Raw genomic sequence first — 16,462 nt, 5'->3', positions numbered from 1 at the left:
AATGGGATGCCGTTTTTCACATACATGGCTACTCCCCCACACCGCAAAGAGCTCCTCGAAAAGCTGCCAGCCAACCTGTATCCTGGTAAAGGAAGCCTCTGAATTATCTCCTTATTTAAGAAGTGTTCAGATATACCAATAATTTCAGAGTCAACATCTATAAGCAGTTCACTAACTTTATCTCTAACGCCTTGTATATTTTGATGAAATATACTAATTTTCTCATTACTCGGATACCTAAGCTTTGTCAAAAGTGGTTCCTTTGTTAGAGAGACTTCCCTTAAGCAGGAATACCTATCAGCTGGCTTCAATCTAAAAAAGGTGCAGCTCTGACACCCACTACTGCAGGAATTTTCCCATGAGTGATCCCACCAACCCCACCTATGCTGTCACCTATAAGCTTTGCCAACCTCCCCTTCCCATACCTGTTGAGGTGCAGGCCATGTCTAGTGAAACCCGTCCTGCTGATAGACTCCACCGACACCACTGAAATGTGACCCATGCTTTCTGTCATCAGCGCACCCCCAAGTCTCATGTTATAACGCCTGACGGCTGTATTAAGATGAGGCCGATCGTGACGCTGAAACAGTTCCACGAAATGCACATTCGTGTTGCCAGTCTGAGTGGCTATCTTTTCCAGGTCACCATCTATGTTATACTCCCCATCCCTATCAATACTATTACCAGCCCCACCCACAATCACAACCTGATCCTCTTTAGTAAAATCCCTACATAACCCCCCTATGTTAACAGTCACCTGAGCCAATCCTGCATTAGGCTTCACAATGCTGGTGACCTGGTACTCACTCCCCAGCACTTCCTGCAACTGCTGGCCTAAACCTCTGCCATGAGAACTACCTAACAGCAGAACCTTCTTCTTCCTCTTCGACTTTGCAACTGTTCTAGCCACCGTAACTACTGAGGTCAGCTGCATACTTCCTACATCTACAGCTATTAGAGATTCCTCTCCACTAGACTCTGACAGTTAGTTGGTCATATCTATTGTAAACACCAATAGTAAAACTACCTGAAAATCTTCTTCTCCTAGCAGATCTCTTGCCAACAGCCAGCTCCCATTCCCCAAACCCCTTCTCCCTCCTGATCCTATCTAGCTCCTCCCGTGCGTTTTTCAAGTGCACCTGAAGGGCACAGATCTTACGCTCCTGCTCCGCTATCAACTTACTCTTGCTACATAACCTGCAGTTCCAGGAGAGGATCTCACCAGAATGCCCACTGGCTTCCCCACTGCATTCCCCCCAGTGAAAATACTTCGAACAAGACTCACACCGCAATCCACTACTCACGAACCTACGGCAAAGCCCACACTTCTCACTCATGGTAAAATTTTACTTTTTCGAAGTTCCGCTACTACAATAAGAAGATGTTAAAAACCTGACTACAATAAACACAAACTTACTCTACAAGGGAAGTAACTACTATTATTAACAGTATTAATAAACAACAAATGTGAATATAACAAAAGACTAGTACAGAAAGAGAATCAAACGTCTAATGACACAGTAACGAAGCTGAAAACAGTTCCCAAGAGGTTCTTCTGAAATTATTTCACCAGAAACACAAAAAACTCCGGTTGAAGACTACTAAAGTTCCTAAATAAACCACTATACACAAACAATTAATTAGTACTTAGCTTTCGATGCGCCGCTACAGCTGCAACTGGTCAGCGCGGAATGTAAACGCAGGTAAGAGGTTACGTTGCTCGATACGAAACACTCACAAATATCAGGTCACAACACAAGAAAGACAGAGGTGAATGAAGAAACCACTAATAAGTCACTTATATAGTAAATATTATCACAAAAACCGTTAAAAAATGTATCTGAAACCTAAAAATATATGAAAACTTGGAGAGCGATCTCACACGCAGTCACTCGCTTATGACGTCACACAAAAAAATCTAGATTATCTGTTTAATTAATGACATTTAATAAACGTATCAGTAATAAAGAAATGTATTACGATTTTACAAAATTTTACAGCCATTGAACTTTTAATCAATTAATATTAACATGAGCTTTAATATTACTGAGCACTCGTAGATGGAATTGACTGTCCTTGGAGAAAAGGGTATTTTTCACTGCCTCCAGCCTTCTTGATCGTGTCTTTGTTCTTTGAGACACAGTGATAAAACTCGGCACAATCCATTTTGTAGTTGTACAGGATCTGCAGGATTTCTTCAAGAGAGTCCACCTCCATTCTGTTTCTTTCATCAGTCCACTGGATATTCATGAACGAAAATATTCTTTCCACATTGGCATTATGGGCTGGGACTGCAAATAAATACCTCGCAATTATTACCAACTCAGACTAATGCTGAAGACAGTCACAGCTTTTAAAAAAACTCACTCACTTCTCATGACATTCCAATGGTGTTTGTTTATTCATCATTTCACTTGTGAAGACTTTCTTCAACAAAATTTGTCAGTATGCCGAACTGATAAAAGAGAATGGAATCATCGATTTCAATCTCTTTACTCTTCAAATAAGACACTGTCTCTTCAACACTTTCCCATTTTGGCATTCTCTTCAGTAACACCCAATCAAACACCGGCGATTAGGGTAAATATGAGGCGCTCCACTTGCTGAGATATTCTACACAAGTGTCATAAAACTTGTTAACTTCTTCTCTAAAACTCCTTTCCGCTGCTTCTGATACTTCTGCTCTTTTAAGGACAGATTTAACATTAAAAGAAATGAACTGCTGTTCTCTCCTCTTAGTAACAGTTTACAGAGTATTTTTCAAAACATCATTTACCTCTATTACACTTTTCGTGCTTCCCTAAATTTCCTTTATCCCATGCTGCAAAGTGCTAAGCTGACTGTGAATGAGCCATAAGTAGGCTTCACTTAAAGGGTTACTGAAAAACTGAACCAATATTTTGGGGGCTTTGTCTTCATTTAGGAAAAAAATCATTTAACGGTTCAAACAGGGGATTACTCTTTCAACTGCTGGAAACAGTGATAACCAGCGAGTTTTCGAGTGACACATTACATTCATATATTCAGTTCTCACATAATCACAGAACTCCTTAAGCCTCTCTGTTCTAATAGTATATATGTAAAAGTGTGAGAATACCTTCACGTCGATAGTTTCAACATCACAGCTTAAACTGTCAGCAGATGTCTGCACGCTATTGTGTAAAACATGTGCAGGGCACCCTATGCCTTCATTGTTTTCATGCAATGTTGCCTTTAATTTGGTAAATACGATGCATTTGCCATGTCTTTTTAAACCACCAAAATTTGTGTTGGTGTTGTCTCCACAAAATGCCTCACATTTATTTTTCTCAAGATCAAACATTTCGATAGTAACTTCCTGGCAGATTAAAACTATGTGCCCGACCGAGACTCGAACTCGGGACCTTTGCCTTTCGCAGGCAAGTGCTCTACCATCTGAGCTACCGAAGCGCGACTCACACACGGTACTCACAGCTTTACTTCTGCCAGTACCTCGTCTCCTACCTTCCAAACTTTACAGAACCTCTCCTGTGAGTACCGTGTGTGAGTCGTGCTTGGGTAGCTCAGTTGGTAGAGCACTTGCCCGCGAAAGGCAAAGGTCCCGAGTTCGAGTCTCGGTCGGGCACACAGTTTTAATCTGCCAGGAAGTTTCATATCAGCGCACACTCCGCTGCAGAGTGAAAATCTCATTCTGATTTCGATAGTATTCATACAAAATCTTGAAATTTCGTCAGCTGTTTCAGTAGGTAAGGAACTCACCTTCAAAAGTTTGGTCTGAATTCCCTGATTAATATCGATAAACTGACCAACAAACGGAAATATTTTAGTGGCCTTATGGTTGCTAGCATCAGTGGATATCCCATAGAAAGAAGACTTTTTGATGTATTCAAGGCTTTCCTTTACACTCTGGGGAGCAATAACTCCTTTCACTAAGGCTGGCACTTTAGTTCTTGCTGAACTAAACTTTTTTGCAATGGAAGAATCATCAAACATAGTGCTGTTAAGCTTATTAGTACAGTCACTAGATCTATAAGTTTGGTGATGTTTTACCGTGTGGTAGGCTAGTGTAAGCTCGGCTGCTCGAACTTTTGTCTCTTCACTTGACTGATGTTTCACAAAATAGTTCTGTAGAGTTTTACTGCAGCTCGGTGCACTGTATCTGTTAAAGTGTTTCTTTGACCTGATGTGATCAACTATGTCGGAACGTCCACCATGACTTATACTAACAAAACAGTTACATACGGAACACTCTGCTTCGTAATCAAAACGACCTTTCTGAATGAAATTCCATTCCTTGGAATAACAGTCACTGAACTTGCAGGCACGTTTCGGCATTGGGTTTCACAGTACTGCAGCAATAATACCACTAACATGAGAAAAAACTATTGCAGTTTGTCTGACAAAACTCCAAACTACTACACTGTTCTGACGATGAGTGTGTAAGTGGCGCGACAATCGGACGGTTTCATAGCTCTGTTACAATAATACAACTTACTACTTGTTGGCCAAAGTATCGCTCAAAGTAAAGTATTGCTTGATGTATCAATACTGATACTGTGATTGTTAGTATGGGACAATGAAGGTTTTAGACAAATAAGCTAAAATATATTAATTTCTTGTGTTGTATTTTCTTTAATATAGCGAAAAAGCCAAAAATTTGAGAAACTTTCACGAAATGTATTTAAAAACTGAATTCCAGGACTTTTGAGCGTCCCGAAACAAATTTTCGGAACACCGGAACACAGGGATGAAAACCGGGACAATCCCGGTTTTCCGGGACGTTTGGTCACCCTACCCTACACGGGCCTGGTTCACACACTTATTTAAGCTTGTGGCCTGCTCGTCAACTGAATCGTCAGCAGTGCACATAGCTCATGCAGTCAAAACCATAGAGTCCGTGACGTTAATGTCTGTGGGTTAACGGACCGATAGGAGTGGCACCCCTTTTTTCGACACCCCAAGTCCACAAACTATCCCTCGAAACACGCGTTTTTTTAAAAAATAGTACATTCATTATATAATCACCCCATCTTCAGAGGTTTAAATATGTAATAATTAGGCAGTGAAGAAATAACAAATAAGCTAATGCAAACAACTTCGAAACAATAGATGACATTGGTAAGCAACAATGAGCAGTCTAGTACTCGGGACCGCATTTTCGTGCGACACCCTGTACCACTGAAATAATGTTGAAGAAGTTACATTCTCTTTACAAAATGTGATACCATACACTCGATTTCGAAGCGCGGGCTTCATTCGGTTGTAAGTCGGTCTGCCTTCCACAACGATGAACATGCTCTTTTCCCTCGGATAAAAAAAAGACGGAAAATGGCCACTCGTGTGTGCCGTGCCAACGTCCTTTGCATTTGTAATAACAAAAGTATTACAAGTATTTGGTGGTGGTGGTGGTGGTTAGTGTTTAACGTCCCGTCGACAACGAGGTCATTAGAGACGGAGCGCAAGCTCGGGTTAGGGAAGGATTGGGAAGGAAGTCGGCCGTGCCCTTTCAAAGGAACCATCCCGGCATTTGCCTGAAACGATTTAGGGAAATCACGGAAAACCTAAATCAGGATGGCCGGAGACGGGATTGAACCGTCGTCCTCCCGAACGCGAGTCCAGTGTGCTAACCACTGCGCCACCTCGCTCGGTACAAGTATTTGTTCTGCTGTTTTTCGAAATAGTGAAGTAAGCTGATACACCGTTTTGTTACCTGAAAAGATGTATATACTACATACCACGTAATTTTTATGTAATTTACGTAATTATAAAATACATTTTAAGACATGCCGTTGCGGGAACGAGACCGACCGTTTCCCGTTCCCGGGCACTATAAGTAGAAAGCCGCGACCGACGTGAACTGTGAAAGACGTTCCTTAGAATTCGTTCCTCTCTCGTTCCGTTCTCCTTGGTGAACCTTTCCTTTGGACCCGTTAGTTCGCGAACGACCCATCTCTGGTTCATACCACTAAATAAAGTAGACATAAGTCATTATAGGAAATAAGCGCTTATAAAAGCAACTGCTTGCAACTAATTTATTATAAATTTTCAGTTTCTAAGGTTGCACTGTTCTAGTAAGTCCATAACGGACAATAAATGTTCACTAATGTTAATATGAAAAAGAATCCAAAAACAAAATACGGCAATGAGATAGGCAATTCTAGCCAACAAGCATCCGGGAGTAACTTTTCGATGTTTGACGACAGGTAGGTCATTCGAGTGTTTGAAATGTAGTGTGTTAACGTACACAAAGCTATTAGCAAGCATTTTTCAAATATTTGTCCAAAAACACTTCTGATGACTATAACCATTCAAGCACTGTAACAAGTAATAAAAGTTCATCACAACATTTGAGAATTATTGTGAATTTAATTCAGACGTCATTACTCCTAGGCAAAAGCTTTCGCTCATCTAAATATACTGTACTTCTGTATCATTATTCCACATATTACCTTACAGTGTGTGGTGCAGGATGATTCGCACATCACTGCAGAACTGTAGTGAATACCTTCCGGAAATCAACGAGTACGCCTTCAACCTGTTTAGGGTTTTTTGAATATCGCGGACGTACAAAACAGACTGACTTTTACAAGATTTCAGTCTTCCAAAAGGTTGGAATATGTAGAATCTGTCTAGAACAAGTTCTGTATTATTCATTTGACCTATTTGTTAACCGTCATTGGCTTCATATTGTTTAAGTGGTAACTAGTGGCTACTGGGATACACCATCATCAGCAGCAGTTGGTACTCCCAGACAGATACGTAGTGAATCATTTCGACTGTCGCCACTTGCAAGAATTGAACGTATCATCACAAACTCTGCAGTGTGGTGAGTTATCACGAATATTGTAGTGCTTAACACCTTTCTAATGGAATGCAATAATGCATATATTTGACCTGGGTGTGGTTTTTTAATATTACTCCAGAGGTTCGTATGTCCACAGAATTTTGCACATTATGTGTTAGACATAGGAATTTAGTGTTAGGTGCAAGTGATTAGCCCATGGGTGTTAGGTATTACCTATTAGGCGTTAGCCATTAGGTGTTGCTGAGTGAAAACCTATGAGGAATAGTGGCTATGTAGTAGATGGAGGTGACCACCATGTAAAGTAACAATTTTTTCCCTCGCCCAGTACGTTACTTTGCGTGAAAGGAAGATCACAGGTGTGTGCAGCATTTTTTAGATAAGAGATACAGAGAGATCAAATGTTGGTAAGGACTACAGAATATGACGTATGAAGTACAGAGCCGCGCGGGGTAGCCGCGTCGTCTAAGGCACCTTGTCACGGTCCGTGCGGCTCTCCCGTCGGAGGTTCGAATCCTCCCTCGGGCATGGGTGTGTGTGTTGTCCATAGCGTAAGTTACTTTAGGTTAAATTAAGTAGTGTGTAGCCTTGGGACCGAAGACCTTAGCAGTTTGGTTCCATCATACCTTACCACAAATTTCCAATGAAGTACAGAGATACATGTGCTTGGGAGAGAGAAATGATTACTGATCACAGTATTTGAGGTATTATGTACAGAGATATGTATGTATACACACTTAATGCATATCTTTGACACTGGATTCATTTTACTATTAAACGAGAGGTATGTGTGTGTGTGTGAATAGATAATTAATGCATAACTTTGACACATCACTTTAATGAAGCACAGTTGGTCTATTTACATCATCTTGAATTCTTAATACTGCGCAATGATTGGTTGGAGGTAAGGAGGGGGGAGGGCTGTGAATTGCTGTGTGCATCAGAAATACTATAACTGGACACCAATTTTACACGTCATATAAATACCACACTCTGAATGTGTGAAGCTAGGGAAGTAAGGATGTGGGATATAAACTACAATTGCTCTATTTCCATCATCTTGAATTTTTAATACTTCGCTACAATTGGTTGGATATATCTGGGGGAGAGGAGGGGAACTTTGAATTTCCCATTAACGTATTTGTGCAATTTCTGTCATCTTGATTTTTAATAGTGCTCAATAACTTGCTGGCAGTAACGCGATGGCTAAAAAACACAACTGGCCTAATTTGAGTTTTAAAACAATATTTCTTTCATAGTGTGCATCTTCTCTTAATACTTCATTATGATTGGTTGTCCAAATGATTGTTTCCATCATATTGGATTTTTAATACTGCACTTTGAATGGCTGGAGATTAGGGGAGCAAGAGGGAAAAAGGGTATAATTTGATGTGTCTGTCAGAAATAACGTAATTTGATACAATTTTTACACGTCATTTTAATACTACTGCTGGGTGGGGTTTTAAATTTTACGCTAACACAACTGGGCTATTTCCTCAATCTTGGATATTTTTATTCTGCACTGTGACCGACAGAGATAGGGAGAGGAGAATGGGGGGGAGTGTAAGTCACATACATTAAGGTCTTAAACGTGTGCTCTTGCAGGTGAGTGTGCTCTCTCTCATTCAAATGTTTAACTGTGAGTGGGAAGTCCCCTGCGGGGATTGTATATCATCTAATGTCAATGAGGAAGTTTGAGTCCTTCTTTGGAACATTGCAGCAATTTGCGTTGACACATTACATAGGCAAATCCACTCATCCAGGGGTAATATGACTTTTGTATCACTATATCGAGGAATTTTGAAAGCCAGCACTTTGTTGAACACACGATCAGACATCGTTCCCACCCTAACGCATTTACTGCCACTACTGTTTAAAATGTATGTTGAATTAAACTGTATTATTCTCAAATCAGGTAGTTCCTCAACTGCATGAAAAAAAGAAAATACCGATAAAGAGTTATGAATAGATTTATGACCACATTCTTTTACTACATACGCTATTGTCACCATTACTTACACAATGACTTATTGATGACGAGAGCAGTGCTGCTGCTACATGTTTCGACTTGTCTACACTTTGAGAGTTCTTACACGACTGGCGAAATGCTTTTCAGCCTATGTTAATAAGTATCATTGGCAGCAGTATGTGCAACTTGAAAATACAAAAATGTGTTCTTGAATTATCTTTGCCTCTTGATGTAAAAGAAAAATACATCGGGCTCTACAGTCAGATCATCGCTATCACTCACACTGTCATCACAGATACTGTTGAAAATGAATGAGGTTATGGTACCTGATGCTAAATGTGATAAATATAGGTGATACTATTAGTTGTTAATTTATGTGATGGTAATGAGAGCATACTGCAAGTTCTGAACACTGAAGCATCTTCCACTATTTTGAACTCATTACTAAGTCACTACTAAAGGAGAATGATGACTGCAAGGCACTGGTGTTTCCAAGAAATCTACTAAGCTCTTTTGTTCTAGATGTTGTGGAGAAAATCATTCATGAATTCGTCATGGTGCTGCAGATTTGAAAAGTAGGGAGTGTTAAGGCTTATTGCTTGTTAAGTTGCTTGAATCTAAAAATGCATGTGGGATGTTTCTGAAATTTATAAAAAAGTATAGAAGTTTGCCATAGTTTGAACGCAACTGACTATTAATTGCTTCCTGAACAAGTCATTTTCATGTAATTCTTCACACAGGTTTCACAAGTTCCGTTAAGTGTATCAGAGTGATCAGTTTATTTTTACTTACGACTGTGCCAAGCATTTTAATATAGATGGAGAATGTTAAGCTGATGGGCCTCCTCCTATTAAACTGCGTTGTGAGGGTTGCAGAAGGGAAAAAATAAAATTTTTTTTTTCACAGTGCATTATGTATATATTTCTTAAGAAAATATCATTACAAGAGTGCACAATCGTCGTAGTTTAGCCAGTTTAGGGTGGGTGGTAATGAAGATATTCTATTTCCTCTTCAGTTACCTTACTCAATGAGCTAAACTTACTGCACATCTTTATACACTCTTAACTCACATTAAATGACAGAATGAGGTAGGAAAAAATAAAACAATTTTGTTAGAAATATTATAATTTATTATATAGATATTCGTATATTGTTATTTACAACTGCCAGAAAATGTAGTCATCCCTTTTTCTACAGCATTCCTAAGGCAGTATTTCACAAATAACTGTTTCTTATATGCTTTAAATGAACTGTGTTGCATTCAAAACTACTGGAGCAGTAATATGTCTAGATATTCTATCCACATATTCGGCATATATGGATTTAATACTCATGGAATTGATAGTAGCTGACATTGGTACTACATTACACATGAATCTATTCACTGTTCTCATTCACTCACATGTACACAACGCTCACACAGATAGCTTACAAGAGCACCGAATGTAGCTTTGACACACAGTTGCCGACAACTCAGCCCATGTGTTGCAATCCATAAAGCGTTGTATAGACCATGCAAGTTCATAACACTTGAATGATGTGAATAAACGGAAGAGTTCCAAAATGCGAGTGTTGCATCACCATTCATCTCAACGATGATCACCTTAATGCCAACGAAGCAGGTATCTGGAGGACGACAAGATGTGTGATACGCCATCGTCATCTGAGCATAAATGCAGTCCTTACAGTATAGGTCATCCCATTCAGTCTCTGTAAACTGCACTTCTACGCCAAGTTTAACATTTTCGATTTCAGTTACCTCTTCACAGACACTGTCTGCTTGTATGTACAGATCTTTATCCACTGGCTGTCAAAGTATATGTAGTGGTGAACAGTAGTACACTGGAATCACATAGGCTCAACAGGTTGTGTTGCTTGTGCAACGAACAGCAGTATGACTGCTCCAAAATACCACATGCTGAAGACAATAGAAACTTGAACAGTTATATGTCCCGCTCCAACAAACGTCTAGTGCTGATTTTCACTCCATGTATCAGGGAATTGTTGTGCTATGGAAAATTTAAAAAAACCATAACTATTTGTGTCAAAAAAACCATGTACACAAACAATGAACTATGATGAACAATGAAAGCAATTTAAATTTAACTGTGAGAGTCATTTCTTCTAACTCCATCTGGAAGTGGCAGATCCCTCCTGCCGACACTTAATGATGATGATGATCCTGTGACTACATCATACAGAACATGAGTGGTAAATGTTTCTGATGGTTAGTGTTGCTGGATAAGTGATGGGGGTAAACAACTGAAGTGGCACAAAATAAATCTGGCAACCATGGTGACTGTCTCCACTTTACCAACATTTTGGATCATAAATTGAAATAATTGTGTAGTAAATTGTAGCAATAAAACAGAGATGATGTGGCTTAAAGTGACAGGTCATTAGTACTGGTAATAGATTAGATCTTCTACCCTGGATAAATCTGGCACCTATGTAGGTAGCACTAGTTTTCCTAACCAATAGGATAATACCCCTTTGATTTTTCTTGCAGTTTTTAAGCCATCAAATTGGCTTAAGGGAGGTGTAGTGGGATGGGGAAGGGTGACCTTGAGCTTGACCTTGACTGGTGATCTGGCAAAGTGCAGAGTGGCTTGGAATCTGCACTGTCTCATTAATTATGTTAACACAGTATTGTCACTGGTCTATTCCCTTAGGCCTAAAGTTCTAATAGAAATATAGTATGCATTTCATTGACATGATGGAGATGATGTGCAGGTATTTGTGATCTGGTGCTGGTACTGTTGTCCACATGTTCTTCCATAGGTGCACACATATGATGTGATTCGAGTCGAGACAAATGTTGCTACTGAATCCACTGTGCTCATTTTGTCCATTTTATAAGTTGTTCAGCCAATTCTTCAGTGGACTGTTCTACAAGTGTATATAACACTGCAGGACGTAGGCTATGCCATCCATACCCACACTGTCAAAAAGTTTGTGACACACTCCTGCCCATTTCTACCACTAGCTACACTTCATAATCTGTGATGAAATTCTGTCTTTTCATTACAACAACGCCATTTTATACAGGCAATGAACAAGACACAGTGATCGTGCAACACTTGCAATACACTCTACTTGAAGTATTAATCTTTGCAAATCTGACAAAATGTGTTTACAGCAGACATAAATATAAATTCTTGTTTACAGTTTCAGTGACACTGCCTAGCAAAAAAACGAAGCACCAAGAAAACATGGTCATATATTAATGTAACTTTGTACATGTACACACCATCGGTGGATATGTAAACGATCATAGCTGCACTAATCTGTGACAGGTAGAATAGCCACGAGATGGCATTCGTGTTGATTGTGATTAGTGTTGTTTCCAGGTATGGTAGGGTATGCAAGCAGTGTGAACAGCATCAGATACTGAGTGATCGCTGTGAAGGACACAGAGACGTGAGAGAGGTCCCATTGTATGTCTCTGTTTGAATGGGTGGTCGAACCATGCAGTGTTGTATCCCTTTCACTTCTATGCATTCCATCTGTGATCAAGTAATGGACTCCCTGCTACATTCTGTTACATCCCGCACTATTGATCGGAAAGCAGCAGCAGTGTGACTAGGGAATTCCCGATCCATGTATAGGCTACCATTAACACTACTTCCCAAACGGCTGCGTTTGGAGTGTATCTGTAACCAGGAATTAGGGAATGTTGATGAACAGCATATGTTTGAAGAAATGAATCGTGAATCTGCAATGCATCAGCGAGTATTGTGGTGACTTAGGGAGAAATCCCATTCTTCCAGGGAGGGTTCATGGTATGACTTTGGGTCATGGCTGGTAGTGACTGAGGGAACTCTGACGACACAGTGGTGCATCATGGACACTCTGCATCCTCATGTATTACTTCTCGTGCGACAGTATCTTAGTGCCATTTTGCAACAGGACAACACTCATACACACATGCCCTGTGAGCTGTCCGTGTGAAGTTGAGGTACTCCCACAGTCACAAAATCCCCAGATCTATCCCCGATAGATCACATGTAGTGCTAGCTTGGATGTCTGCTCCGAGCCAGCGCCTAACATTCAGGATGTCAAGGACCAGTTACAACAGTTGTGGGCAGCTTACTTCGGGAGAGGATACAGCGGCCTTAAATACCCTTCCCAAACTAACCAGCGTATGCATCCAGGCCAGAAGGGGTGCCACGTCATGCTGACACGTGGGCTCATAGAGCCAATTTCTTTGTAAATTTGACACGACTTTGTAGTCGCCGAAATAACATCAGATACCCTCTGAAACCGTGAAGTTTCATTTCGTTTCTTCCTCCCCTTCTGCGTGCTATACGTTTACTGTCAGGCAGTGTACAGTAGTGCTAATTTTCGATACTAAAGAAAAAGAAAAAAATGTGGTGTTTCGATAGCAAACCTTGTCCATAAAATGCGAAACCTTGAAGTTCGGATTCAGTTCTAACAGGAATGGTTTTCCAGCACTAAGATCTGCGAGGTACGATAGTCAAATTACAGCTTACAGAGAAGCGTTTTAGTAATTTCATACAAGAGCGTGGATAAGTAGAAGTGGAGTCTGCCGACAGTAATTCAAGACAATATTTTTTTTTTTCTCCACATGTCAGGGAAACTCTAGGCGCTCACCTTCTCGTCCCTCACTACATCTGCACAATTCGATCCGGCAGAGAGAGGCAATAGAGCAGTACACGAGCCATAATTCCGGTCCAATAGCGGCAGCTCCCTGGGGCACAATAACGGGCAATGGCACAGAAGAATCACTCCAGCCACGCCCCTCTCCAATCAATTGCGCCCAGAGGCGGATTTACGGGCCCCGCTAACGGCTCGCGAGGAGCAAAGCGAATCCTGCTCAGGCGTCTTCACCTGTGTTCGATATGGAAGTATTGTTTTAGGCCATCAGATCTCCGACTGATACCTGAAAAATTGTTTATAAAAGAAAATTGGAAGATATTTACTCAAAATCTATCTTTGGAGCTGTCCGATAATGTGTATTCATAAGTGGTTACTATTATTTTCGCATCCAGGACACTACACTATAGTTTGCAACGTGTCTGCAACATGTTTACATTATATACAGAAGCATTCGACACACGATACGGTCTGTGAGGTCCAGAAGACGGCAAGTCTGCAGATATGCGCTGAAACTAGGCCATCCAGCGATTAGATTACGGGTAGCTTCGGACAGATCAGGAGATGCTTCACATCTTGAAGTTCGCCACATTTGAATGTTGCATCGTAAGGAACTGTATGAGCCCTTAACTCACGAGGTGACTTATCTGTAACAGACACAACGAGGTGGGGTCTCTGAGAGCCCTTTGTTTTAATCGAGTTTTAAGGCATTAATCACTGGAAAATTTTAATTTAAACTGTATGACATTTATTCTTACAGTTATTTAAGAGTTGTTTAAATACTCCTTGTTGATTTTATTGCGCTAAATAAAGCCTGCAATGTTTTGCTTTTTATAACACAAAATCACTTACTTTTATTCTGTTACTTAAATAGTACAGATAAATGAACTGCCAGAGAATTGAGTCTGACATACTGAAAAATGATAGTATCTCTGTAGCAAGTCAATTCCCACACTTAACTAAATACCAGAGACTGAAATAGCATATAAAAACTATACTCGATAGATACAAAAAGGACGTCTGCAAAACTGAAATTCAGTGCTGGGATCTATATTTTTCTTTACCACCACTGAGAACACGGTTTGATTTTAACTAACCCTTAGTATTTTATTGGAGGAACAAGAAAGCGCCCATCACCTTCGTCCTGAAGTTCTTATACCGAATGATGGTTATCACTGGTTATTGCAAAATAGTCGTCTTTTCCGATTATTTCTTGATCGGTAAAAATGACACATGCATGCGATTGCATTTTCTACCATACTGAAGAAAACAGGTACGTAGATTACAAGGTGCTATCTAGGAGACCTTAATGCTAGTGAACAACAAGTTCCAACAACAAACAATGACGGCGATAATGCAATCAAAAGTAAAACATTTTAGTATTGACAATTTCAGCACTGTAGGAGACGTGTAATAGCACTCCACCAGAATTTACGTTCAAGAGCAAGTGCAAAAATGCGCGATCTAAGAGACCACACCTCGTGAGATAAGAGTTAAATTAAATTTTGTCTTTTGATTAAGTAGCGTGCAGAGAGAGATGTATATCCTTGAACTCCATGGCCGGCCGGAGTTGCCGAGCAGTTCTAGGCGCTACAGTCTGGAGCCGCGCGACCACTACGGTCGCAGGTTCGAATCCTGCCTCGGGCATGGATGTGTGTGATGTCCTTAGGTTAGTTAGGTTTAAGTAGTTCTAAGTTCTAGGGGACTGATGACCTGAGATGTTAAGTCCCATAGTGCTCAGAGCCATTTGAACCATTTTTTTGCTGTAGCGATCTCTGCGTCCGACCTCATCATAACGGGAAAAATAAGGTAACAACAAGCGGAATCAACTTCAGCGGGGAGTTTTGTTTAAATTCTATCTTAACTACCAACGAAATATGACAATTTTCACATCTGCTGCAGCCTTTGTGACATATGCCGCCTTAGAACAATTAGTGTTCTGAGTCACAATGCAATCTAGCGTTCCATCTTTATTTTGATATGAATACGGAGTAAAAAGTCACCTAACGTATCCGCGTCAATTAAAATACTGTTTGCATTTTGTCAGTCCACTTCACTGTCTTTCAAGGTCTTCGAAGTCTGGTTAGAAAGCTGTAGACTATTCTTTAAGGTTTTGTTTCGCCATAATTCTATTTGGCGTGCGGGAAGTAATGATAAAAATAATTCACTTAGAAGAAAAGTTTTTTACATCACTCTGAAAAAAAAACCTTCCAAAATCGAAAAAATGTATGTAAATTATAATCTACATAGGCAAATCTTTCCAATTCCTGTCTCTAGCTGGAATACACTGTCAAGATAGGAGCGATATCTCGTAAAGCCACTCTGGAGGGAACAGGAGCTACCCGAGTTGAGGACCTATTGTAAACATCTGTTACGACATCTTTTATAAGCAGCTAGACAAGCCATTACTACTGAAACTATGCTGCAATGTACCGACATTCTCTCTTTTCAGTTGGAAGACCGCCATTCTTGCTAGGCATTGTGAGGGGTCAACTTGTGAGTGGAGCCCGGTTTTGTAATATAATTCGTGAAAAATGACCTGAAACGACTGTCACATGCAGAAGAGATTTTTTTTGTCACCAGTGAACCAAAGATGTTGCCTGAGTGGCAGAATCGATTGTAAGTAGCGGTGCACGGGGCGCAGTAACAGGTACCGTTGCTCACTGTCATAGGTAGGATGTAAGAATTAAAACTAGTGGCTGGCTGTGAGAATTTAGTTGTTAGTCTATGGACGCAGCATAATACAGTTTTTATAAAATGAAGTGATGAATGTGCTGTAACGCAAAGGTAAAGCAATTGGAACAAATTTGTAACGCAATGAAATTTTGTGTATTTAGTTTTAAGTATGCACCAACGCAATGTGGATTTCGCTAATTTTTACAGTACTGTCCGTTGTCTGTAGGAACCAAGTATTTTCTATCAGATTTAATGTACAGGTTGATTAGGTGTACCCGATTTGTAATATTTTGCATGTTTTTTAATCTTGATACTGAGAAGTTAAATTTAGGAATCTATTTATTTGAGAAGTTCACTGATTTTGAAGTTAATGTAAAATGTTTCATATCAGGTTTTGTGAAGGAGGAACTTTATTTTGA

The sequence above is a fragment of the Schistocerca piceifrons genome, chromosome 1 (genome assembly GCF_021461385.2).
Source record: "Schistocerca piceifrons isolate TAMUIC-IGC-003096 chromosome 1, iqSchPice1.1, whole genome shotgun sequence".
NCBI lineage: Eukaryota > Metazoa > Arthropoda > Insecta > Orthoptera > Acrididae > Schistocerca > Schistocerca piceifrons.
Note: the sequence above shows the minus strand (reverse complement) of the source record.